This window comes from Lasioglossum baleicum, chromosome 5, assembly GCF_051020765.1.
Source record: "Lasioglossum baleicum chromosome 5, iyLasBale1, whole genome shotgun sequence".
NCBI classification, from domain to species: domain Eukaryota; kingdom Metazoa; phylum Arthropoda; class Insecta; order Hymenoptera; family Halictidae; genus Lasioglossum; species Lasioglossum baleicum.
Genome location: NC_134933.1, coordinates 8,067,544 through 8,094,746, shown reverse-complemented (window position 1 = coordinate 8,094,746; position 27,203 = coordinate 8,067,544). Strand labels below are relative to the sequence as shown.

At 40.8% G+C, this 27,203-nt stretch overlaps 2 protein-coding genes across 2 annotated transcripts in view; both read left to right on the top strand.

Annotated features, from left to right (window-relative positions):
• Positions 1-27,203, top strand: part of LOC143208832 (ionotropic receptor 25a-like) — a 180,326-nt gene that overhangs the window by 33,947 nt on the left and 119,176 nt on the right. Inside the window, exon 2 of the mRNA XM_076423675.1 lies at positions 23-278. The gene's annotated coding sequence lies outside the window, so the exon portion shown is untranslated. The remainder of the gene's footprint in view (positions 1-22; positions 279-27,203) is intronic.
• The window catches only part of Oct-tyrr (Octopamine-Tyramine receptor), a 196,153-nt gene that overhangs the window by 88,331 nt on the left and 80,619 nt on the right, over positions 1-27,203 (top strand). The window lies entirely within an intron of this gene.

Genomic DNA, 27,203 nt, shown 5'->3' with positions numbered 1-27,203 from the left:
CTTCTGTTTTCGTTGTGCGCAGGCGACATAATCAGCGATAGGAATTGATGATCCGCCAGGGGCCACGCAGCCGTCGAGTCTGACCGGATCGAGGGGTCCGATTAACCGGGGACCGGACGACCAAAACCAAAAATGTGACGCGCGGCGCGGCGGACACGCGACTCTCTCTCTCTCGCTCGTCGCCGCCCCTCCACACGAACAGAACAGAACAGGGACAGAGCAGAACAGAACAGAGAGAGAGGGAGACTGGACGATTATTGAAAGGGCCGGGATTCACCGTGAGTATTGTCTGCGAAATGATTTCCTGTCGAGAAGACTCCGCGCGCCAAAATGAAAGGAAAGTGTCCGACCGTGGATAGGGACTAGCGAACGTATATTGAAATGCAGTCGGCGGCGTCGTCGCGTCCCTGGATTCCCACTAATTACGCAAATGGTGACAGAAGTCTGAAAGTTTCTTCGAAAACAGACTCCTTTCGCCGCAAAGTCATTTGAACGTGCATCAACGGCCGAGTTCCTTCAACATTTTTTACTCGGAGACTTTCCTTGGGACAACTATGTACTTACAACTTGAACGAATTTATTTATTTGTTATTCGCGGGAAATCGTCGCTCTGTTTAGAGGTGATGATTAGCCGGGCAAAATGAAAAGTATCCGGCTCGCGAGAGTTTCGGGGCGATTCATCTTCGAGAACGTGTTAATAATCACTCGATCTTCCGGCAGCCTCGTTCTCATTCGACACGCGAGAAGTTCATTCGCTTCGTCGCGTTACTCTTCTCATAAATATGCAAAACCGATCGTCCGGTTAATCGGCGGCATTAGCGGCCGTGATTAACCACACGCTGTTTCGTTTCTTTTTGAACCGTGCTCGTCCCGCTTACTTTACCCTCCAGCGATTAGGTCCCGACTCTTTTATCACTGAACGTACCGAGCCGTAAAACTAACTGGTGCATGTTCCCTTGTAAGAATGACAAGATCGACTTGATCTAGATTTTTAATAATTTCTTACGAAATCATTTTTATTATCTCAATAATTGTGGAATGAAAGATCTGGCACCGGTTATTTTGACCGGCGGCGGTAGGTTTAGTGCTGCCCCATCGATTCGTTTCGAGTTACGTACCTTCGAACTAAATGGTGTCTCAAAATGACTTGACATTTTAAATTGCGCGCCATCGTTTTGTGGCGAACATAGACTACTAATGTTCCTCTTAATATCGATTGTATAATTTGTTAATAAACGATGTACTAATGCTCCCGGCGCACTGGTTCGATCTGATTTTACATTATCATCATTAAATTAAACATTGAATGTCAAAATTGTGTATTTTGTTACTCACTTGCTTCATGAAATTATTTTAACTAAATTGAAATTGAAACAACGAAACACGTGCTGTTCTCATGTCGTTACACAAGCTACTGAGGCAAACGTGAAACCAATAGAAATGAACCAATCAGATCATCGATCGACATAACCAATCGACATATGGCGGTTATTTCAAACCGTGAAAAGTCACATCACAACTTTTAACTGCATGTGTACGAAGATGTCATGGTAATATTAAAGTAACATCAATAATGACCAATTTGCGAAAACATTTTTGTTTGCAAAAGATTACATCTAGGTGTTTTTGTAAATGGTGAAGCCACAGGATAATAAAATTGTTTGGAAGAAATAACATAGAGTACTAATCTTTAACAATTGGCATCGTGAAGTATTGAGGTTTAGCCACGGAGAATTATACGATCGTGCAACGCATAGAAATTGTGAAAAGTCACTATAAAAATGGTGAAAATTTTTCAGAGACGGTTCGAAAAGTCTTTTGGTCATCTCGCAACACTGTGGTGTATTTAATCACAATAATAATACATGTGTTATGAGTACTCTATAAGAATTTATGATTTCGGCGCCAGGTTCGGCGCCTGGCGCCGAAATCATAAATTCTTATACTTCAATTCCGATCGAGAAACAAACTTCACCTTTATTAGTACTCTATGTACGCCACAACAACAAAAAAATGGCGCGCAATTTAAAATGTCAGGTCATTTTGAGACACCGTTTATTTGAAAATAAAGAGGAATAAAAAGAAATGTCCCAAACTTCATCCACTCGCCGCAAACACAGAAAATTCGCTGCCGAATTTTGACAAAAATTGATTCAGCTAAAAATCGAGTAAGAATCCTGTCATCGCGTTGGACACGATTGATCAGTGAATCGACTATCAACCGCAGCGCGAAATCTGCGTGTTCGACGCAACGAGGGGTTAGGAGCAGATCAAAGGATCACGATCGTGTTTCCAACTCCGTTGAAAATTCGGACAGCGTCGCCACGCGCGGACACCGTGTATATCATTATCGAAGTCGCCATATTTCGCTGTCCGATGGACGAAGGTTGTCACAAATCGCGCGACCACACACCACCGGAAAAATTCTATTTTTCCTGTCGCGTCAAAAAGACCACCTCCATCCATCGATCCCATAACGTTTTCGGGTAATTCCAGCCGGTGGAAACACCGGCGACCAATCAGGAATAAATTATTCCGCAGAAACGCCCGGCACAATTGAAATATTCAGGACAATTCGAGCGGGATCCTCGTCGCTGTTCGATTTTTTTGTTAGCCGGTCCCGACCACCGGAATTCAATGTTCCCGGAGTTTTTTAACCGGAAGATTAATCGTTCCGAGTTATTTCTCATTCCGATGGAGTTGGTATAACGTGTGCCGCACGGTGGACCAGAATTCCAGGTGGACAATGTCGCTGTTGATTACATATTATGAATGGACTACGGCTTTTATGCGTTTATCGAAAGAATTTAAACCTCGCCCGTTCCTCATTTCACGAACTGAATCGGTATCTTGGTGTCAAATTGAAATAACAAGGTTAACTTAGGGACAAATTGTTAGGTTATAACTAGACTACGGATTTTACGCATTTATGACGAAAATGGACAAGTACAATTTAAAGCAGTGGACAAATTAAGAAGATTTAAAGACATTGGTGTATTAATTTCAGCTAAATAAGACAATTAAAAGGAGAAAGGAATTTCTATTTGGCTTCTGTGTCTTGCAATCAATGCAAATTTTTATTGCATTGAATATATTGTTTAGTTCTATAGTTACCCATACAGTACGGACTTACCCCACCGTGATAGTACGGACTTGCCCCGTGTAGCAATATTTACGGGGCAAGATAATCTTAGTTTTTCTCAATAAATTTTGAAAAATACAGTAAAAACGGTGTATTTAATGTAAACCTACATTAATATTTATTGCACTTACCTAAAATTACAACACATAATATATTAATAACTTGTAAACTATTGCACGTTCAGAGTAACCTCAAAGTTATACGTGTACCCCGCACCTGACTGTTTGGCATTGGTTGATTTAAGCGAGGAAAACACCTTTATTCTTGGGCGACATCTATGTCGAATAGTTCATACTAACTTGTACTACACTAATAAATACAAGCTAGAGAAAAATTTCGTTCATATTAAAATAAAAATAACCAATTAACGGACTTGCCCCGTAGACGGACTTACCCCACTCCACCTTACCATTATTTATCACGTTCGCTGCCGAGCGACATTTTCAACAACGGTTTTACCACGCCAACAAATTTTAATTAATTGTAATATCAAAATACGAAACATGTATTTATGGGAAAGATACCGAATTTAGATAATTTTTAATTGCTTTATTAATTATACCAGTTATATCGCAGCCGGTTTTTGCGATAAAATATTTTATGACAAACCTAAACACAAACTACGACCTACGAGATAACTCGTTGTTGGCAGCGGACGTGTTAAAATATTGTTTACATTATTCGATATGTTGAGATATGTGTACGAGGTAGGACGTCAACTTTACATCCACCAAATTTAAAAAATCATAGAGAATTGTGAAGAATTCTAGATCGGAAGAGCACTGTGTTTAATTTTCCCGTTAAAATAAGCCCGAGGGCAAAGGGTCAAGAGGGATGACTATTTCTTGCAAATGACGCGGAAAATTTGCATTCTCGATGAAGACTCGCTGTCTAGCGAGCGTATGTCATGTTATTACGGTCCGCGTTCTCGCGCGATCGAGACGACCTAACTGTAAATTTAATGACATGAAAATTTTCGGATTAATTCCAGCTATTTTATGGAAATGGCCCGACCGCGAGTCAAACGAGGACAAAAAAAAAAGAAAGAGGAATCGTTGCGGCGCGGTGCCGGGTTGAAAAATTCCCCTGATGCTTGACCGCGTGGACGGTCATTAATCGGCCCCGTAATTGGAGGTTTAATTCGTCAGTTTGAGCGTGGATAATGGAGCGCTGCATATTCGATGATTTAAATCACGGGACACTCGTCACGGTAACCCGTTTACACGGACCATTGTGCAACCAATCGTCTATCCGAGCCCATGCATTCCTCCTCTGTTTGCGGTGACAGAAGTATCTACTTCCGGTATCGCGGGACCACCACCGACACTTTTCATCCCGATCATTATCGGACTCGATCGACTCGTTTGTCACTCTGCTCACTTCCGAAGTACGGTTGACAAATGTGCAGAGACGATGTCTTCGATGACGTTACCGGAGGTGACTCGTTGGCTGAAAGTTGAAATTGCTGTTGCTGTTGGAGATACAGTAACCCCTTGTCCTATAATATCGTGTCAGATTTGTGACGGAGATTCCGAACAGAGTCTAATAAATATGTACTCCCTCTGTCCCATAATAATAGCAGCAAGTGAATATTTAAACGGGAATTATTGGCGAATACAGCTGTAGGTTATGTTGTAGCGCAAAATTTACTCTTTACTTTACCGGACTCAAAATTTGTGCCTTTCTCCTGCGAATTATGATGTATTTGGTATGTAATCTCGTAAATTTGTACCCGGCACGGATGCAGATCGAAGTTTCGAACCTCTAGGATCAATGGTTCAGTAGTTATGGTAGCTTAAAGTTGAGCATATTTCCAGTTTCTTGACAGGTAAGGGCGCCAAAAAATGTTCAACTTTAAGCGACCGTAACTCCTCAACTACTGACCCTAGAGAATCGAAACATCGATCTGCATCCTCGCCAGGTACAAATCTATTGGATTACATACTAAATACCTAATAATTCGTAGGAGAAAGGTACTAATTTTGAGTCCGGTACAGTAAAGTTTACCCCAAAATTGCGAAGCCTTCAATCAAAATCAATGTTTCACGACATCTGTCATTTGTTTTGACACATCTTTCAATTTCTAGGTTAACCTAATTATTACGAATTCTAACTATTTTCCTAATTTCATCCGCTGATCGAAATCAATTGTTTTATTTCAGTTGAATATCAACCCATTGTAAAAGTAAGATGAAAAAAAACAAGTTATGCTGGTAGCAATGAAGAACGATGACTCCAATAATTTTAAGCTCACGCAAGGGAATTATTGAAAAATCCAGAAACTATCTGAACACTCAAGATAAAAATTAAAAATTAGGAGTAATATTTTTAATTTATTGTTTAATGTAATCTAGTTTTTTGATAACAAATGTTTCGTTCTATATTATGAGAGAGAGAGGGAATATGTTATTATTCTCATAATAACATAGTTGTATATCATTATTAATTTCCTATAAACCGAGATGTGTAGTTATTGGAGAACACGTAAGCATACAATAGATATAAATTTTCTCTTTTTAGTGATAATAATTACAAAAACAACAAAGAAAGTTCTAATCACTGAAACCGTAAAATAAATCGTAGGGCAAGGGGTTAGAAAGTGTCCAGTGATGGTCCATGGATCTTTAAAAATTAGGTATATACAGCTGTCGAAGTTCGAAGCCAGAATGCTTCTTCAATTGTGAAGTCGGAGCACACGGAATTTCGAGGTTGCTGAGAAAAAATGGCGAGGTGAGCGGTCGGTCGGACGTGTAGTTAAAAAGCATAACGGACTACATTCGGCAGAATCGTTTTTCGACGAACGATCAGATTTCTCTGGATCCTCCGGCGCGCCGCGCCGACGAAAGCCCCGGAGCGTGATGGAAACCGCGCGCGCGATCCAGTTACCACGGAGCGTTTCTCTCGCAAAATTTCGGGACAGTCGAAACCGTGACCCGGTTTGTCGTGCGGCGCGGTGTGGGAGGGTCGGAGGAAGTCGATGTAACGGCGGAACGTACGAATGCTCGGCCTCTCATGTTCGAGTCAATTAAGCTCTATCGATTGCCACGGCGACAAAGACAAACCCGGGCCCGCCCGAACGCCGCTGCTGTTCCGTGGCCGACGCTCATTTTTTACTTTACATTCTTCCCTCGCATAGTGTCACTCTCGTCTCTACGGATAGTGTTACTTTTTTATCTCCCCTAAGGGTTTATCCCGCTTGGGCGATCGATCGCGCTACAGTAAATCCTCTATAATCGCAAAAAGGTCGTACACGATAAACGCAAAAAAATATCCCCTCCACTGCAGTAATCTGATCTCGGCTCGAGTAATCAACCATGAGAAGCATGTACATATCATTGCAACAACTTTAGCAAAATCGAAGCAAAGTATTACAACGAACAAACAGAAGACTGCTTAAAAAAGTTGAAGATTTAAATGAATTATTGGATGAATTACACAAGAGAAGCGTGGATGTGTCACTGAAAGAACTTTAGCTGAAAAGTACAAGCAAATTGAAATGTAATGATTTGTTAGAATGTTTCAATTGCAGGCCATAATAGGATAAGATTTAACCTAACAAGAACTATTTCATTTTGTAACGAATAATTAAGAATGAGTTATAATATTGTATTACAGTAAATTCTCTACAGTCGCAAAAAGGTCGTACACGATAAACGCAAAAAAATATCCCCTCCACTGTAGTAATCTGATCTCGGCTCGGGTATATCGGTGTGAACCACTATTAATGCGACGCGGAGAGTTGCAGTCGCCAGCATAGTTCAAAGGCCCGTGCGTCCTCGCAATGTAACACCAATATTTAATCTTTTTTATGAAACTTTCACCAATGTATTTGTGGCATTTTCCTGATTGAAATAAGACCAAACACGATATAATTTCAACTGTATTTAGTGGCTTAATTGACGATGAAAGAAACACTCTTTACACGCGCTGTCCTTCTCTACGTTCGGCTCGGTCCTTGAAGCTCAAAAAAATAGCGTCCGCGTCTACGAACTTTGCAAACGAACTCCCCGAGGCCTTTGCGATGTATAGAGAATTTACTGTACAATGTATGTAACACGATCCGAGGTCGGATATCGGTCAGGCAATACTAATTCAACGGCGAATACATCCTCGACCCAACACTCCCGTGAATAACAACGACGTAACAACAATCTTCGGCTAGCGAGCCAGCCGTCGCGTTGCGTCGGCCAGTTTGAGACGCGGCTCGATTAATCACGACGGACGAAACAATGGCCGTACTCGCGAAACGGCTTATACACCGCCCGACAAATGGAATCGGGAAATTAATTAGTCTCGGCTAAGTTGGAGCCGAGTCCCCGCGCTAATCGTACCAAAGGTAATTTTCTTGCAATCCTCAACGGTGGCACAACACTTGTCAGAGTAGTTGATTTTGTGACATTTTTTTCGTAGATTGTTACTCAATGAAAAATACTCAATTTAGCAAATAAGCCTTCTAACTCAATTTTTTAAATCCATTTTCTCTTGGATCTCCCGAAGTAGTTGAATCAAGTAATTTGATTCAATAGACAATTATTAAATAAAAGTGCTAATTTAATTTAATAATGCTGAAAAGATCGTAAAACGACGGACTTATCCGCTCGTTTCGTTTTTGCCTCCAGTAATTATATCGGGGTTGGATCGAAAACAGAGTACATTTATTTACTCGTAATTCGCTTATTTATCTGCTAATTAATCTGGTTTTTCCGCTTATCGCGTTCGCCGTTGTTGCATATTTATTTCCGTGTGTACTTTCCTCTCCAAAACATCAGCAGTTTATTTTCTTCTGTTCCGCCGATACAACGCCACTACATTTTGTTTTAGTATTATAATTACTAGACTGCGGATCAAAATAAAAATTGTCTGCATCGATTGCGAGGTATAGAAACCAAATTCAATGTTATTTCTTCCCATAACGATTTTAATAGAGGAGAAATTATATATTGACATGTTCAATTTTTCAACATTTCATGTTAATTTTCCAACAACTTTGAATTTCATCTACTCAATTTTGCTATCAATGTATGCCATAAATATCTAGTTATTACCAGACTGTGGATCTTCATGCAAAATAAGAATGGTCTGCATCAATTGCGAGAAATAGAAACCAAATTCAATGTTATTTCTTTCCTTAACGATTTTAATAGAGGAGAAATTATATATTGACATGTTCAATTTTTCAACATTTCATGTTAATTTTCCAACAACTTTGAATTTCATCTACTCAATTTTGCTATCAATGTATGCCATAAATATCTAGGTATTACTAGACTGTGTGGATCTTCATGCAAAATAAAAATGGTCTGCATCAATTGCGAGAAATAGAAACCAAATTCAATGTTATTCCTTCCCTTAACGATTTTAATAGAGGAGAAATTATATATTGACATGGTCAATTTTTCAACATTTCATGTTAATTTTCCAACAACTTTGAATTTCATCTACTCAATTTTGCTATCAATGTATGCCATAAATATCTAGTTATTACCAGACTGTGGATCTTCATGCAAAATAAAAATGGTCTGCATCAATTGCGAGAAATAGAAACCAAATGCAATGTTATTTCTTCCCTTAACGATTTTAATAGAGGAGAAATTATATATTGACATGTTCAATTTTTCAACATTTCATGTTAATTTTCCAACAACTTTGAATTTCATCTACTCAATTTTGCTATCAATGTATGCCATAAATATCTAGTTATTACTAGACTGTGGATATCTTCATGCAAAATAAAAACGGTCTGCATCAATTGCGAGAAATAGAAACCAAATTCAATGTTATTTCTTCCCTTAACGATTTTAATAGAGGAGAAATCATATTTTGATGGCTTCAATTTTTTCAATGCTCCAACAACTTTGAATTTCATGTACTCAATTTTGCTACAAATTCACATAATAATCCGCAGTATAATAATTACTAAATTCCCGTGCATCTCCATACGTTCGATTTTCTGCAGGTATTCTTTTTGTCCCGACAACATGGTATTTAATTTCTCTCCTGTCAATCCTGTGCGCTTTTTAGGTCTTTGAGCCGCGTTTTAGAGTGGATACGGCGACAGTATTTGTATGGTGATCCGATTGCACTCTTTTTTATTTAGATAGCACGGTATCGAATTTTCCCTCGAGGTGAAGTGCATTATCATCTCGTCGCGTACACGCCCACCCATAAATCTTCAGACATTTATCAATCGCGAGGATGTCGTCCACAGTAATATCACTCTTCAAACTACGAGTTGTACGAATCGCTACGAAGAGATATCAGAGGTTGAAGCATCAAGCGCCATCAGAATCTCCAAATTGAAGCTACTTCTTCAAAAAGAGCTAAAAGCATCGCGCCATCGCCGCGCCGTTGCCAAATTCGAGCTACAAGCAAACCATTGGGAGCTAACCCTGCGTATTCGGTGTCACGAGACTTCGCAGACTCGTGACCGGAGTTTCACCACGTAAAAGGTGCTAAATAGAATTTGTATCCAGGACTTTCAGTTTCGCCAGGATTCCGACATGTCTCGATGCGTTAGGGTTTCAGTGGAGCGTCGTTCGCACGGTCGTCCATAATTTCTTTCGCCGGAGGACCGTTTTCGAGAATCGCTGACGTTCGAAGTTCCGGTGAAAAGCAATGGAGTACCATCGAGGCGGGTCAACGCATTTACGTTTTTCCCTTCTCCATCTCATTCGTCTTCCTTTCGTCTTTGTCCGTTTGCCTGCGGGGGTGTAAGGGGTGTAATGGGTGCGAGAGAGCTGCGACAGAGGAGTGGGTGAGAGTTTCTCGTGGTCTCGCGTGCTTACTCCCTCGCCCGGAGGAGTACGCGCGCACCCTCGAAGCCTTGTCCCATTTTTTTCTCTCCCCCGAACAACCCGCTTTCTAATTCTCCGACGCGGCGATACGCTGACTTTCGAGTTTTTGACTGGAAGACTTTCCATTCGACTCCTCTCCCTCACTTTCTGTCGCGGTGAATGCCGCTTATCCGATTTAATATTCTTCCCCGGCCGGTATTAAAGCGGATGGAACGGGGCGGGACACCTCCGAGAAAGGATAAATTGAATTTCTTTAAGGAAATATGTACACGAGGCCGGAGTATTTCAGTCGTGGCACAGTCTGATATTTTAGCAATGCCACGAAATTATCGCGTCGAGGGAATATTCATTCGCGATCGTCTTATCGGTTTTTATATTAAGAGAAAACATCGTATTTTAGGAAAGCGCAGATAGGAACGCTTTTATTCCATAGTAGTAAAAATACTGTCGGCATTTTACTGCACATTCGGAAATATTTTATGATCTAGAGACGGAGAAGAATGCGCAGCTTATCGGTAATGATCGGTCGTATATTCAGTCTAAAGATGGTAATGATTAGACTGCGGATCTTTATGCGCCTATGGATTCTGAGAAATTTCAAAAAATGCCTGAATTTTGATATATTTCAGATGTGCAAAGGCTACTACCACTGAAAATAATATTTCATTTTGTTTCCCCTTCTTAAAAGATGCACGAACTTCCGCAGTCTTGTAACTTTAATTTCTTAATAATTTTCGTGAACTGAAAATGACACATCAGCATCTTTAATTCAGTAGCATTCAGGTTTTACTCCTTTAAAAAATGTTATAAAATCTGAATAACTTAGATCCTGTTATTATTACACATGACTATAGGTAGATCAGTCTCCAGGGCTCAGTAGTTCCAGTGTTAAATTCGTCAATCGTTTTCACTTTTTTTATATTTGATCTACTCATCTTTATGCAACAGTGACGGTATGATGATTCAGAATCGATATCGTACAAATAATTCTCCGATGCTTTTCAATCAATTACCATGTAATTTGAATGGTAATTACGCTATTAACGCATTCCAGCACTTTATGGGGCATTAGTATCCTTTGCATTCATAGCCAGAATTGTAGGCAATGCGAAAACATGGGAAACTATTTCTAAACTAAATATTTTATACAGACCATCTGTCGTTCTCTAATTTCGAATGTAACGATACAAAGAGGAAAAGAACTTCCTGGTTGATCCTTTGTACTCGGAGCTATTTTTCCTCGAAAATTAGACATTTCTTCCATTCACTATGATTTTCTAAATTGTCTTTCATTAAATTGGTATAATATAGCTCACATACAATATCTACAGTAACTTCCACTAATATTCGTACACTATTAAAAACACCATAACTTTTTTAATATTGGACTATGCGACTTGAACTTTTTTGAAAAGCTAGAGCAATTAGTTTACTACAGGATGTGAAAAGAAATTCTTTCAAAAATTGCATTTGTTCGGGATTGTAGAGAAAATACTAAAAGTTGCATTTTACAACTTTTTTATGCGGGCCTGTATTGAAAATGTTTAAAATACGTTTTGTAGATCTGTGTGAATTATATGCACTGTGAAAGTTTCATAGAAATCGGTTGATGCGGAAAAAAAACGACAGGCATTGAAAGTTGTAAGAATCCTTGGAATTGAATTCCCTAGAATTCCTTAGAATTACTGCAGTTGGTGGCCAAAAATCGTGAAAAACTGCAATTTCTACCATCTTTAAACGTTTGTAGCCTCATGAATCTTCAGAATATGTGTAATTGATACAGATCTACGAAGCGTCTTTTCGAAATTTTCCATATAAGCCCACATAAAAAAGTAGAAAAATACAACTTTTAGTATTTTCTCTGCAATTCCGACAACTTGCAGTTTCTTCCAAAAAATTTGGTCACGTTGTGTAGCAAACCAGTTGTTCTAACTTCTCCAAAAATTTCAAGTTGTACATTCCAATATTAAGAAAAGTTATGGTGTTTTTAAGAGTGTCCGAATATTAGCGGGAGTCACTGTAAATATTTAGTACTCTAGAAAACTAAGATTTTAAAAAAGTGATCTTCCTATATCTTCTATACAACTAAGATCATTATTTACGTGCTCCATCCGGCGTGGTAATTCGAAGGTATCCCGAGCTGATCTTTAAGGTGCTGCTTTCACAGTTTTCATTCGAGATATCTGATTTGCCTTTTAAATAGAGTCGAGCCGAACGTCGATCGATGCTATTCGTCGCGTGTTCTTTTTCTATTGCGCGGGGGAAGAGCTCATTGGTACGCGTGACGTGTCTGGAATATTATTGAAATTCAATTTCACCGTGCTAAATTGTTGAAACAGCACGGAGTGCGCGGCCGCGCACAGATTCCCCTTAGCCTAACCCCGCCCCCGTCGTTCACCCTTCCATGTAATCGACGGAACACATTGTATCGATCCTCTTATAAATAAAAACCTCCGGTAGAACGGTCTTTGGCGGGCTGCGCGCGTTGTTTACGGGCTCCTTCGCGTAGAAACACGCGGCGGAGCTCGGCAAACGATGCTCTCTTTCATCTAGGAACTCTCTCGCCGCAGCTCGGCGGCGGCTGCTGAAAAATTCAGTTCACAATCCCGACACTTCAAAAACGTTGATGTCGTGCCGCCTCTTCTACTAGGTACACCGGCAACTGTCATCGCTGAAAATGATGCGACGAGCCTGCGCGAAAGAGAAATCATCGGGAGAGCGCGAAAGAATCCACGCGTTTCTGAATCCACACTCTGCGGACCACTTTGCCCGTTCACCGATGCCTTTGTCGCTTTTCTATGTTTGCTCCAGCGTTCCAAACGGCGCGGCGTGTTCCCGGGTTAAAAAACGGCCGGTCCCTTTCTCTGTTGGAAGCGTTCTTCAAATCGGAGCTCTTGTTTCTCGCGAGAGATCTTGTAACGTGGCTCTCACAGCTATTTACTTTGACAGGATCATTTTCTACGTTGTTAAGCGCCCAATGCTTGCTTTCGCGTATTAAAATTGTGTAGTACACGCTCGCTTTGTACGATAACAGAGGTGAAATTAACGTCAAGTGCCGACACAGTGTTCACAGTTTTCGGAAATACAGGGTGAACCACGTATCGTGATCAGTGGAGACTACTCTGTTATTGGCTGTCCGATCGAAAATGTTTTTATCACATACTCATGGTTTCAAAAGAACTTTCACGTGATTATAGCAAATTTTTTGTAAAAAAGAAATTTTTTGCAATCATTTTTGCAATCCTTAATATTATGATAAGTTTCCGAATTCGCCTTGGAATCCTCTAACATCCTCTAAATTTCCATTACAGGTACAGATAAAAAATGTAAAAATCGTGACCTTTACTATCTCCTTCGCAATTACGACCAATAACAATTTTTAAAAAAATGATTTACACATTAGCCAGTAAACTAATCCTTCTAACTAGGGTTGCCAGAAACGTTTTATCCAAATATAGAAGAAGTAGTGAAAACTGCAATTATGTAGGGTAACTGCACCAGTGAATGAACATTTAAGAAATTGTTCAGGAAGATATTTTATTTTTTAAAAAAATATGCGAATTAAAGGAATCTCATATATGCGAAAAATGGCTCCCTATACTTCATTTGTCAAAAATAAATGAACACAAATAAAATGAAATTATTATTATTTTTCTTTATTAAACGTTAAATAAAAAATATAAAAAATACCAGTCAATGAACACTACATTCTAGTAATTGAACAATGATGGTCCAATGAATGAACAAAATTACTAAACAATATTCTCCTATTTAGTTAACTCTTCAATCACAAAAAATCTCCTAGAATTAATTTTCTTTGGCTCCGTTACCTTTGTTAAAACATCCCGTCTCTTGTACCAAACCAAATGAACACTATATTCTAGTAATTGAACAATACTGGTCCAATGAATGAACAAAATTACTAAACAATATTCTCCTATTTAGTTAACTCTTCAATCACAAAAAATCTTCTAGAATTAATTTTCTTTGGCTCCGTTATATTTGTTAAAACATCCCGTCTCTTGTACCAAACCGTATCTGGAATCTCTGGCCATTTCCATACCATTCCTTTTCCACATTCTACCATTGTTGTCACTTCATGAACACTGTTTATTTACTGGACTACGAGTAATATCGTGGACCAGTGAATAGACACAACGAATTTTTAACGAAATATTCATTTTATAGCTATTTCTGTGATTTATATATTCAATATTTAAACCCTCGTACATCTATATTGTTAGTAACTTTTATCTCACGTGTAAAAGAAAAGTATAAAAACTCATGTGTAAAAGAAAAGGTCGTGTATACATACCTTACTAGTTTCAGCTCTGTTGCACACACTCAGCGCACTTGGTGAAAATAGGCCATCTTAGAAACTAATGGTCAATTGACCAATATAAACCAATAGGAATACAGCTACGAAAAAGAGTCATATATTCCATTGGCCCAAGAGTCATTATCGGTAGTATGCCGTGCGGCTTAAAATTTGTTGAAATATACAATAGCGTTCATTTACTGGTGCCCATTTATTCACTGGTGTAGTTACCCTATAATGTATATGAGATAGGCTCAAAATATATACATATATTTTACTATAGGTACGTAAAGATCAAGTTCAAATATAGAAGACTCATATCAAATATAGAAGATCTGGCAACCCTACTTCTAACGTCTGAAAGAAACTCAAGCTGTTGGATTCAACTTTGAAACAGTAATTCGTTTTTAAACTGTGTACGAACACTTCGTGCACACCGACCGTATTTTCTTTTCTGTCGAACATTTCGATGAATTGTTCGAGTTACCGCAACCGTCGCGTCGCCGTCGTTAGACGTACGCGCAGTAGTTTAGTCGTTGTTTTTCGGCTGAGCTGGTCGCACAGTTGTCTTGGCAAAAGCCGGGCCTGGTTCGCCGCTACGTGGCTAGATCCTCCAGGAACAATGTTCTTATTTCTAAAGCCGTGTCCTCGTCGACCCGGCCTTGCCGTGCCGTTTGCCGTGCGGCCTAAAAAGCTGCTATCTCGCCGGAGCAGCGAAGCAAGCCGACAAAAACCACGAAGACGGGAACAGGGCTAAAGGGGACGCAAGGGTGAGCTGTGTTTAACATTCCGAAAGTTCGGCCAGTCCCTTTACCTAACAGTCCACGGGACTAATAGACCCTTCGCAAGATGAATAGCACACAGCGGCACGCGCTTTCGACGCTGACCTTAGGGGTACGTGCTTGATACTCACGCCTGGACCGTCACAGTATTATTTTAGGATCCTAGGGAAATGAGGGGTTGAGGGGATTCGAACCCTATAACTCGGGATTCGCTGATCCGTAATGACCACCTCGTATTTATGGAATATGGGAGCGCTTTCTCGTAACAGCTAACGCCCATTCGATTCGTACACTCTTCGAACTAAATGTCAGAAGAGCGTCTGGTCATTCGTTAGCGATTGATCTTTTCTTTTTAGAATCTTAGACGGTCCGGAAAGTGATCGATTGGATAATGACGATAGCCAATTATCGATCAACTGTGTCAGGTTTTGTGGAAAGAAACTGTAACTTGAATGATACTCGCGTAGAGAGCATGTCTGACCATAGCTAGGTGTTTCTACTTATCGTAGTGTAGTGTTTTCTTACACCAGGCATGTCAAACTCTTTCACCACCAAGCGCAATAGAAAAAAACAGACTCGAAATAAAAAGGAAACACATTCTTTTTACTGTTACACATATAAAATAACGTACGTACAAAAGTTGCTTTTTTCAAGCTTATTTTATTTCAATAAAACTATTTCATTTTTTGTTGAATTTGTCATCAGGTTGAATTTGTTGAACTGTAATTGTTTTTGAAATTGATTGAACACGCTGGTCTGTTCATCTTAACCTTTCCGCAGTTTTATTACTTTTTTAACGTTGGAAATAGTGGTTCGCACATATATATACATATATGTATGTGCTACCACTGCTACCGAACATAGCTGAAACATGTACGTCTAATTGCACACAACATATCGGGAAATCGGTCGACTGCATTTCGATTAATTCTAGTTATACAGGTATGCACTCCAAATTCACCCTTCTGCAAGTCAATTTCACCTTTCTGTAAATCAATTTCACACTTTTGTAACTCAATTTCATCCTTCTGCAAATTAATTTCACCCTTTTGCAAATCAAATTCAACCTTTTACAAATAAAGTATTTTTAAGTAAGTTTTTGTAAAACCAATCAGATCAAATGTTTATTATTTGTTAAGAAATTGCAAAGATTTACATCAAATACTTATTTAAAAGTAATTACCAATTCGTTAACTTCGTAATGCGCGAAATCTGTCTGTAGATATGCATATTCATTGTAGCCATTTTCTGATTAATTAATTTCAGAGATGAAAGTACATGTTCATTGAAGCGTATTGAGTAATACATAATTAATAAAAAAATAATATAAATATATATAATTAATAAAATATATAATTTAATCGAAATAAATAAATAATTATTTTTAAATATTCATAATGGATGAAATTGATTTGCAAAAGGCTGAATTTGATTTGCAGAAGGGTGAAATTAATTTGCAGAAGGGTGAAATTGATTTGCAGAAGGGTGAAATTGATTTGCAGAAGGGTGAAGTTGATTTACAGAAAGGTGAAATTGACTTGCAAAAGGGTGAATTTGGAGAGTGAAACCTATAAATTGTCATCAACAGTTTCAACGTTTTTGGTGATATACAATTATATAATATATAAATATTAATAACAATATATAGATATATATTGCTTAATAACATATTTTCTGAAATATATTTATTTCTAGGCGGATGTTTTTGTATATATTTTTTGGATCATTAATTTTGGTGTTCCGAAAATTTTTCATACAATCAAAAGTGTTCCCTGACTTCAAGAAGGTTAAGAACCGCTGCCCTACACTATTAACAGAATCAGTATATGTATTTAATCAGTAATTCTGTATAAGTATCTTGAAAAGAATATTGTAGTTTCCGACAGAATGGAACGCTTCATGTTAAATCTAACAGAATAGAATGAAAGATTGGAAAACGGTTTAATGAGATTACATTATATCCTATTTATGCGAGCGGCATAAACGCTTCCTCAATTTTTATCGAGAAAAACGTCGGAGGAAAACATGTCCGGATTCAAGGGAACAACTACTACAATCAAATTTGAGAAGCGACTTAAGATCGTTCTATTCGTGAGTTCAAACTGGCGAATGTCTTTTTAAGATGTAACTTCGTTGAGCGTGAAACGTATAACACGGTACGAGAGCAATTTGCCAAGGTAATATTCGTAAAGTACGTTCACAAGATCACGTCCCTCTAAATACAAGATTTAAGTACATTTAATAGGAGCTTCAGTGGAGTCGTACGGAAGCAATTAGTCAAGGAAATATTCACGGAATACGTTCGCGTGATCATACTTTCTGTGATTTCAAACTCGTAAATGTCTCTTTACTCCCCGGCGAACCGGGCGAATAAAAATCTCATACTGATCCGGCGCGGGGTTAATTTTATTCCGAGCATAATTTCAGAGAAGAATAGAATCTTTGCGAGCGAGGCAAAGATTTTTCTTCGGGGAGAAGGTCTTAGGAGGATATTCGTGGAATATATTCGCGAGACCTGGCTTTCTGTAATTTGAAATTATCGGTGGTTTCCTCTGGCAGTGCCGTAACGGGGGTATGAAGCGCCTGTGGCAAGTGTCTAACTTCCGTCTCCCCGTAACCCAATAATGACAAATAAATTAGAAATTTTAATGTAACAAGATAAATTTTACTAAATGCAATATATTAAATACTATTAACCCCATCAAAATGAGTTGCCTGTATATACAATAATGTATTTGTCAAGGTATTTGTATGAGTAAATAATCTATAACCTAAATAAGAACAAATTTTTGTACATACTCAATGACGACAAAATAAAAGAAATACAAAACATAGGTATATATGTTAAAATAATGAAATAAATACATAAAACATTTCAGCATATTTTATAAAGTAATTTCTCTCGCTTTTTCATTTGCGAACACATCTATTATATCGTCATAATTTAATGTTTCGGCTGCGTCTTTTTTTCAATTGATATTATAGACATGTTTGTTAATCGCTCTTGTCGAACGTACGTTTGCAGAAAGCTGTTGTTACAGGCATTGTTATGAAAATCCTTAATGCTACGTCTAGATTTGGATACGTGTTTTGTAATGAGAGTTCGTAATTTTTTTGCAACATTTAAAAAACGTCCAAGCGACCCTCAACCGGGTCGGTATCCTTCATTTTGCGCCCCAAACGCAGTTGCGGTCGTGGCGGGCGCCTTTTTCGCCACGTCCTCGTTACGGCACTGTCCTCTGGTACGACATTTAAAAACATCGAGCACGGAAACGTATAAGATCGGATAAGATCAACTTTGCCAAGAAAATATCCGGGAAATACGTTCACGAGGACATTCTCGGAGCGTTTCTTAGCCGGGCGCGGCCATCGCCGAAATTCGTATTTCCTCGTGCGGCCTCTACATAAGGGAGAGACCGTGGTCGTCAACGGAATCAGCCGGTTTCCTGGCGCGGCCAGGCTCCGCAAACGCAATTTAGATAATACACAATTTCCCGAAAAGAGTGGACAGATACTTGGCGTGGTGGCTGAGTCGGGGGCGGGGTGGCGCTTTAGAAAAGATTGCCCGAGTGCATTTCCCTGGAGCGTCCGCGAGCGATCGTTTCCGGCGGATCATCCGGGTCGCGACTACGAGGGTGGCTTTCCCGCGAGAGGAAAAATAGAGGAAGAGGAAAAGCTAACTTTTCCTCGACGCATCTCTCGTAAAAAAATTGTTGCTTCCGCGTGTTTGCTCGGGCCGGGCCAGCGGCCGGGCCGATTCTGGTCCTGTGAGCGCGTGCACATCCGTCTCCTCGCGCCAACCCCTGCGAGCTGTTTTTACGGCCGAGGGAGCACGAGGAATACGAAACTCGACGAAAGGGTTTCTCCTGCCGCGTGCGCGCGCGCGCGCGCGTAATTTCAAAACGGTAGAGACGGCCCGGACCCGTCGAGGATAAGAAATGAAAAACTTTATGGTCCGCGTGGCGGCGATGCTCTGACTCGATGCCACTCCTCCCCTCGCCCCGCGCTCTTTCTCTTTCTTCCTCTCTGTTCGCTTCTGCTGCTCTTGTGCACCGAGAACGTGAATGTTTTATGAAAGTCGCCGTTGCCGAGGAATTCATAAAGCGTGCTTGTTGCGAGACCCACCGCTATTATTCGGTTGTTCCGCTGCCGTTCTGCCCCGGGAAAATGAGACATCCACCGAGAGAGAGGGAGAGGGAGAGGCCTCGTCAATGCGGAATGCCTGTCGCGATCGAGTTTTACGATCGTCCGCGACCGACGTCCTCCACGATCCTCGGCGATCATCGATCTTCTTCTTCGTTTTATCACCTAGCTCGGCTCTGCCTCTTTCTCGTTCTCCCGCTCGCTTATTCGTCGTCTCTTCACTGAGAAATTCTTCGACTTTCCTCGTCGGTCTGGATACCCCACGTCTGCGTTCTTTTCATTCGATCTTTGCCTCTTTTCAACCGTACGCGCGATATCACCCGGATATTTTTCACTTTCTAAGAGGAATATATGTGAATAAACAATCTAATGATTTCGGCGCCACAGGTTCGATCAAATGTTACTCACTAAGCAATTTTGCGATTTAAATTGTTCTCGACGTTTCGATCCAAATGTGGACCATTTTCAAGAGAAACTTTGCGTCTGTAAAATACTGTAAATTACAGCAATTGTTCAACAAACTTTCGTTGTGTGTAAATTTTCGCCATTCATGATGAATATTCCTTTATGTCGATCGTAGATAGTGCAAATAAACAATTTAATGATTTCGGCGCCACAGGTTCGATCAAATGTTACTCACTAAGCAATTTTGCGATTTAAATTGTTCTGTCCTTACCTAACGTGTCCTTAAATGTTTTCAACATGACCACTGCTTTAAATTGTACATGCCCAGTTTTGTCATAAACGCATTAAATCCGCAATCTAATTATTACACACAATAACTATAAGTTATAGAAAATACAAGTTACTCCCGCATTTATTTCAGTTTGATCGATCACCTTCGTCGTTTGAACACCCCGCGATAAAGCGACTCGTTTAGTCGCCGTTTCTACTCTGATGAATCGCGCGATCCTGTTTCTTGGGATAGCTCCACTCCATTTTCCGGAAACGCGCCACTTTCTTCGTTTTCTTGATTGCAATTGGCGTACAAGATTAGGCGGCACGGCTGTAGATAATTAGCGCGAACGATACCGATGCAAATGAAGGGGAATGCAACATTCTTGATGAGCTGTTCATGCTTCCTGCTGTTCCGAAGGTTCATTTCGACAGTATAATTTTCCGATTCAGGAGTATGGCTGGCGCTACGACTAAATACATTTGATTGAGAATACTATCTAGCACGAGGCGCGCCTTAATCTACGGATGATGAAATGAATTTCGCGAAAGTGAAGTTGAGGATCTCTCTCTCAGGACGCTCTTTAAGCCTTAATGAACCGACTAAAAGGATCGTACAATACATCAAGTTTCCTCGTCTTTCTCTAAAATGTTTGAAGCAATTCCTCACATTGATTCCGAACTGCTAAATCCTGATTAAACAGTGCTGTGCGCTGCTCGCTGGAGCGAACCAGCAAACTGTACCGCGTGACGGTAGCCGGAGGAAGGACGCGAGGACGCTTCGAAACGGTTTAGAACCGGGAAACTCGAAAGGATGTTCTCGCTCGCGACAAGGAGGAACTTTTAATCTCTCTCGGTGGAATCGTGTAGGCAAATCGTCCGGTCTGGACGCAGCGGGGCAGGGCGGGGCGAAAGAAGCTGGGACACGTAGCAAACAAGCGGGAGCCTGGCCGCGATACGGAAAGTTCGGCTGACACACGCGAAATCTGTTAAAAGTACGATAAATCACGTCGCCGGCAGCTGCAAGAACTTCGGTAACTTGGCCGGGACATTATAAACTGTGCAAGACAGCCGCAATTCCCGGGCGCAACAGCGCGAGGCACAGATGTTCAAACGTCCAGGGAGATCCTGGGAACACGGGCTGCCGCACCGGGGATCTGCAAAAATCCGGCGTCTCTCTCCGTACGTGTCCCAAAACCTGTTCCCATCCGGACGATCTGACGTCCGTGGAACGTGGATTGTTGACGAATGGGCTGGCCGCCTCCTCCTCCTCTCGGGAAAAGAGTAAACGGAGCAAGAGGGAAGTAAAAGAGAAGTGTCCGACGCGCAAGGATTCACGAAAGGATCGCGTGTGTATCGAGAGTAACGAAATTTCTCGACGAAAGAAGTATCATCCCTTTTCGACCGGATCTGCTTCTCGAACCAGTTACCCGGCTCTCTCGCTTGTTCGGCTGTCACCGTAGCTCGTAAATAACTTCTATTCTGCTTTTTAGAGGGCCGAATTTACGAACTTTCCATCTCGCGAGACTGCAAAACTTCCTGGTTCATTTAAATTCATTGTCCACTCGCTGCGATTCTTTTCGTTCTGATTTCTGGGAAACTCTGACAGCTCCTTCCGCATAATTTCCAACTAATCTTCGGGGTTGGAAATGTCCGCGAACTGTGTAGGGTAAAGTGTCCAAATATAGTATAGTCGCCTATTATGGCACTACCTTGTATCTTGTAAAGGAGACGTCGCATTCTAGTGAGAAAATCCTCACACAATAGTTTACCGTGTTTACTCAACAGTGTGCCGTGCAGTCGCACCATTCTATAGATTTTAGTATCGATCCTCCGCCAGTTGTGTCTTCAGTGTCTCCACGTGTAGAATATTTTTGTGGCTAGATTTTCGATTGTATCTTTTTCGAGGAAGGTAACCGATTTTGAAATGGGCACTTATTGCAATATTAAATTCTACATAAAATGCCTATAAATAATATTACTCCCTCAAATAATATGAAATATATAAAATTTCATATTAATTAAATGATATTTTAAAACAATATTAAATTCTACATAAAATGCCTATAAATAATATTACTCCCTCAAATAATATGAAATATATAAAATTTCATATTAATTAAATGATATTTTAAAACAATATTAAATTCTACATAAAATGCCTATAAATAATAATATTACTCCCTCAAATAATATGAAATATATAAAATTTCATATTAATTAAATGATATTTTGAAACAATATTAAATTCTACATAAAATGCCTATAAATAATATTGCTCCCCAAATAATATTAAATATATCAAATTTCATATTAATTTAATGATATTTTAAAACAATATTAAATTCTACATAAAATGCCTATAAATAATATTACTCCCTCAAATAATATGAAATATATAAAATTTCATATTAATTTAATGATATTTTAAAACAATATTAAATTCTATATAAAATTCCTATGAATAATATTACTCCCTTTTTAAAATCCTAATTTGAACATATCTGTAGTTTCAGTTTATTTATATTAATGTTTGCCAACTGTTAGTTTGGTTTGAAATTCATTTTCTCTTTATCAGTATCTAGTATTACCAGTCCACGTGGAGTTCCCAATATGGCGCTACCAAGGGTTCCCTAATATGGGTATAGCTATACACACTGACATTCTTGGTGTGGGCGCCGAATATGACACTAGGTCATATTAGGGACTGAAGGTGTTCCATATTAAGAACCCCTTTCGTTGGAACCTGCAAATGACACACCACAAAACAAAATATTTGTCCCAAGCTGTATTAATTTTTGAATAAACATGACCCCAGAATCTTATAGGGAGGAAATGAATCTAGAACCGGTAATTTTTTGGACGAAAAAGAGCATTCTAAAATAATGAAAAAATTAAATCAACAAAAATTGGTTCGTATTTGGGCACTTTACCCTATTGTAATATATTTGATCCCATCTGTTCGCATGAGTGACTTATTGTTAGTAAGGTAACTGTACCGATTTGTGCGGTGTCACGCTTCGATCATACTTTGTTTTAAAATTGTTCCTAATTAATCATGAAATAATAATATGTTCAAACATTTTATGGAAGAGTGATGTGTGTTCTGAATGAAGAAAAAAATTGGTGGCCCCCAAAGCGAAATTTTCCGAGACGTTTTAAAGACGTCAAACAGACGTCTTACGGAAATCGAGAATACATTCTCGTTGAATTGTGTACAAATTTATTCCGGGCTTAATCTCGTTGGGATACTTGCCTTTCGGGGAGTGTAGAATTTCCAATTCGAAGAACATTCGGAAAACAGAACAGTGCGGGTCTCGCGAGAAGAATTCGCGAGGAGGCGAATATCTGAATTAGAAGTTTACACACCGACGCGTTGTCGAAGGTGAAAGAAGGATTCCGAAGGGCCGTACACGTGTAGGTAGCTCTCGCCCCATCTATTTCCGCACGCGGGATTGAGTTCTGTAGTGTTCGACTTGCGCGGTGGAAGTCAATATCTAACATTCGCGGCAGCGTTTCGGCGGTGTTCCTCAGGGTCTCGGTATATTTGGCTTTCCCGCCATCGCGATTCTCCGCAGTTGATCTTGCTCTAGTCTTCGGATGTTGCGTCTCCGTTCTTCGGCCTCGATCTTGCCGCGTTTCCCACGCTCTCTGAATTCTCCTTACCGTCGCACCGCCCCTCGCGTCCCGCCATTATAAGATGTACACGTTTCTCATCTCGACGGTGCCGCGTTTGGAAAACGGAGCTGAACATCTACAATATATCCTTCCACCGCCGACGCACGATGAGACGCGGCGCGGTGTATCGCCGAATGTGAAATGTAAACGTGCCAAAATAACAGACAGAAGTCATTCGCTTCTTTTTCCCCGTTTTTTCACGCGATGCACGGGCAAAGGCGGACAGTCGCTATTGTTTAATTTATCGTGCATCGCGGCCGGAGAAATTGCCGCGCCAAGAAAACATGAATCAACCAGCGAACCAGTTATGCAGTCTCGCGGGTCGCATCCCGAGCATTAAATATTTATTAGACGCCGGAATCGAGATAGCTTCTTTTGTGATCGTGGCGCGCTCCTTTTGTCGCACTTGGTTCCCGGTAACCTGCAGGATGTTTCGATGAAATGGGATACGTGTCGGTATTTGTATCGCGTAAAAGCAGATTTCGTGATACGCGAGCGGAAACCCTCTAACGTACTCTTCGATCTTGAAAGACGGGGTTTTACTATTTGAAATCGAACACGTTGCATATTTTTTATGTATTCAGATAGTTCTTGCAAGACCAAGCAACTTTTGTCGAAGAAGTTTTTCAATATCTCGCACGGTTCAGAAGTTATAGCGCTTCGAACTCGACAAGGCTACGCGGTCACGGATACGCCAGGCGCGGTCACGCGGTCACGCGGTCATGCTGACCGAGCGAGCCGGACGAGGAATTTCAAACCGCTATAACTTTTGAACCGTGCGAGATATTGGGAAACTTCTTCAGCAAAAGTTGCTCGGATTTTCAAGATCTACGCGAACGTATACAAATTGACCGCGTGCCTCGCTCGAACTGCTCGGCGTGTGGGATTCTTTTGTCGAATCGTGCAGTTTTGTTGTATACTGAGATGACGGGTCGAGGTTACATGTTAGGCGTACAACGACGAGACCTGACGCACGTTGTTCCGCCGTTAATTGCCGAGCTCGCGTCTCACCGGCGAATCCGTCTCAATTATGCCCGGATCGGTAGAACGTGGTGCGGACATGGTCTAGCGCGAGCACGCGCTCCGCGGAGCGTGAGATAAATCTGCATAATCAATGCATTCCATTTCACATGGCCTGGCGTGATATGGCATAGCATGGCGTGACGCGGGCAAGTATGTTTCTGCATTCATGCACTCCTGAACGTCATACTCGGGCTGGTCGCGAGGGTCACGCGGAGAACTTGGTCCGCTCGCGCTCTCTCTTGCTCGCTCGATCGCTCGCAGGCTTCGCGCGCGCCTCGCGGAAATTTTCAAGGACTGCTCGAAACTTTCCGAATCCCCGGCCGCGTTTTCCTGGCTCGCGCTCTGCAAGTCGTATTAAGAACTAATTATGACTCGGCCTCTCTTCCCGTTGCGTTCCCTCGACTGGCGAACACGGTCACGGCTTCGCTGGAAGATATTAGTTTACCCTATCGATTTTCCCGGCACGATAAGGCATTAAACTATCAAATGAGAAGCCGAAAGACGAGCCCTCTCGCCGGTTCCTTCGGAAATACTCCCTCTAATTCCCAGCCGCTTGCGATAATTGGATTGGATAATAAATATCCGATTGTTGCGGACGGAACCGGCCATTCCTCACGATTCGAATCTCCCGCCTTTGTACTAGGTGAATCATTTCCTTGCGAAACACCGTTCGGCAAATTGTATTGTTTCTCAACGAAGAAAAAATGTAACTCGTTCTCCTCGGTCTTCAGTTGAATTTCTTGCAAAAGTGCGGCGTTTACATCGCGATGGAAAAAGCGTGTTGAAGTCGACGTAGGGTGTTTTAAATTCGCTGAATAAAAGGTCGAATTAAAAGTTTAGAAGACCGCCGTTTCGCATGCGGCACAGTGTAATGCCAACGCGAATAGCTAATTTAAATCTCTTAATGCGCGGAGATATTAACGCTGGAATTTTGCTTCTCGAGATATTTACATCAGTCTCCCGCTTTGTAATTCCCCGTGTCGGAGATTCCAAACCGAAACTAACACACGCGAACACTGTTTTCTACTCTGCGAGTCAAGGCGAAGCTCCGGTTCTGTATTGCGGAATATGTAATCTGTGTAAAGGAAATGCGAATTTCGAATGTCCCCAGAGGAAAGGAAGTCTGCGGAAAGCAGGATTAGCATGGTCCGGCGGCCTCACGACATTTTTTGTTAACGTCGCGTGCAAAACAGTGCTTTTAGGTTGAAAGATAATCCCTCAAAATTTTAAATCGCTAACCCCTCGTTTAAGGGTGACGTGAGGGTAAACACCCAAAAAACTTTAGCATTTTTTGTCTCGGCTGTTAATTAAGATATTAAGATGAAAAACAAACGGAAATACTCGAACTTACCTCCTTTATATCATATATTTTTTTCACAATTGTAATCAAATTATTAAGGGTGGAAAAAAATTATAACTTGAAACTGAAAAGTTTTTCCATTAAAAATTCGTTAAAATTGGTACTTGGTGATATTCTCGTTATTTCCCGCGGATCGTTAAAATAATTTTTTGTTTTATTCCTCTCGGAGGGGTATTTTTGAAAAGCCGGAATAGCTGATGCCATGAAAAATGCTCGAAAGGCGAAGGGTTAAAAATAGAGTGGCTTACCGAGGGTAGCCAGCAACGGGATCGCACAAGGCAAGGGGTTAACAATATAAAAGACTTCTCTCGCCGAAGGAGATTCAAAGAGGTACGCAATTATATTTCTGTGCTCTCCTCTCTGAAGGTATCCTGGGGCGATATAAAGGATTTCTCATTTTGGGGGTGGCTCTGTTGACGATATAAAAGACTCGGTATGTCACCGAGCAGCCTAATAGGGGAATAGTACAGCTGGATCCGAGCAAATGTTCAGGATCTGGTTAATCTGTGTGTTGTAATCGTGGAACGTGGCAAGTTAGCTCGGGCTTCTCGGTGTTTCGAGCAAGCAGCGGCTTTGCCACCCCCGCAGGATTACGTACACGGACAGGTTGACAGTGTAAGGCTCTTGTATCGCCAAGGCAAACTCCGGTGCCACGTTGCGCGTGGGTCACCGGACGATTCTTCCTGCAAAGCTGACGAAAATTGTGCTAAACCAGCCACTTGCATTCCACTCGATCCAGTGGTTTCACTTTAATACCTGCTGTTATCAACCCCGAAATCATTTCAGCTTTCACGAGAGAACTCTAATTATTCCGCGTTTAGCATTGCACGGAACGGGCTACCCGACGCTCAGATATTTTCCAAAACATTGCGTACAACTTCTCCAGAGACAGCATTCTCGAGTTCGTACTTTTTTTATGATGGAAAGGGTAAACTTTACATACTTTACCGGACTCAAGATTTGTGCGTTTCTCCTATAAATTATGATGTATTTGATATGTAATCCAGTAAATTTGTACCCGGGGCGACTGCAGGTCGAAGTTTCGATACTGTAGGATCAATGGTTCAGGAGTTACGTTTACTTAAAGTTGTGTATTTTTCAGTGTTTTTGACTGGTAAGGGCGCCGCCATACTGGTTTGTAGTGTCGCGCGCCGCTTACCCAGCAGAGCCGCTAGGTGGCAGTTGATTGGCGATTATGTCAGGGGTGGGGGGGAGCGAGGCGGCAAGGCGGCTAAGATTACCTGTCAAAAACACTGAAAAATGCACAACTTTAAGCAAGCATAACTCC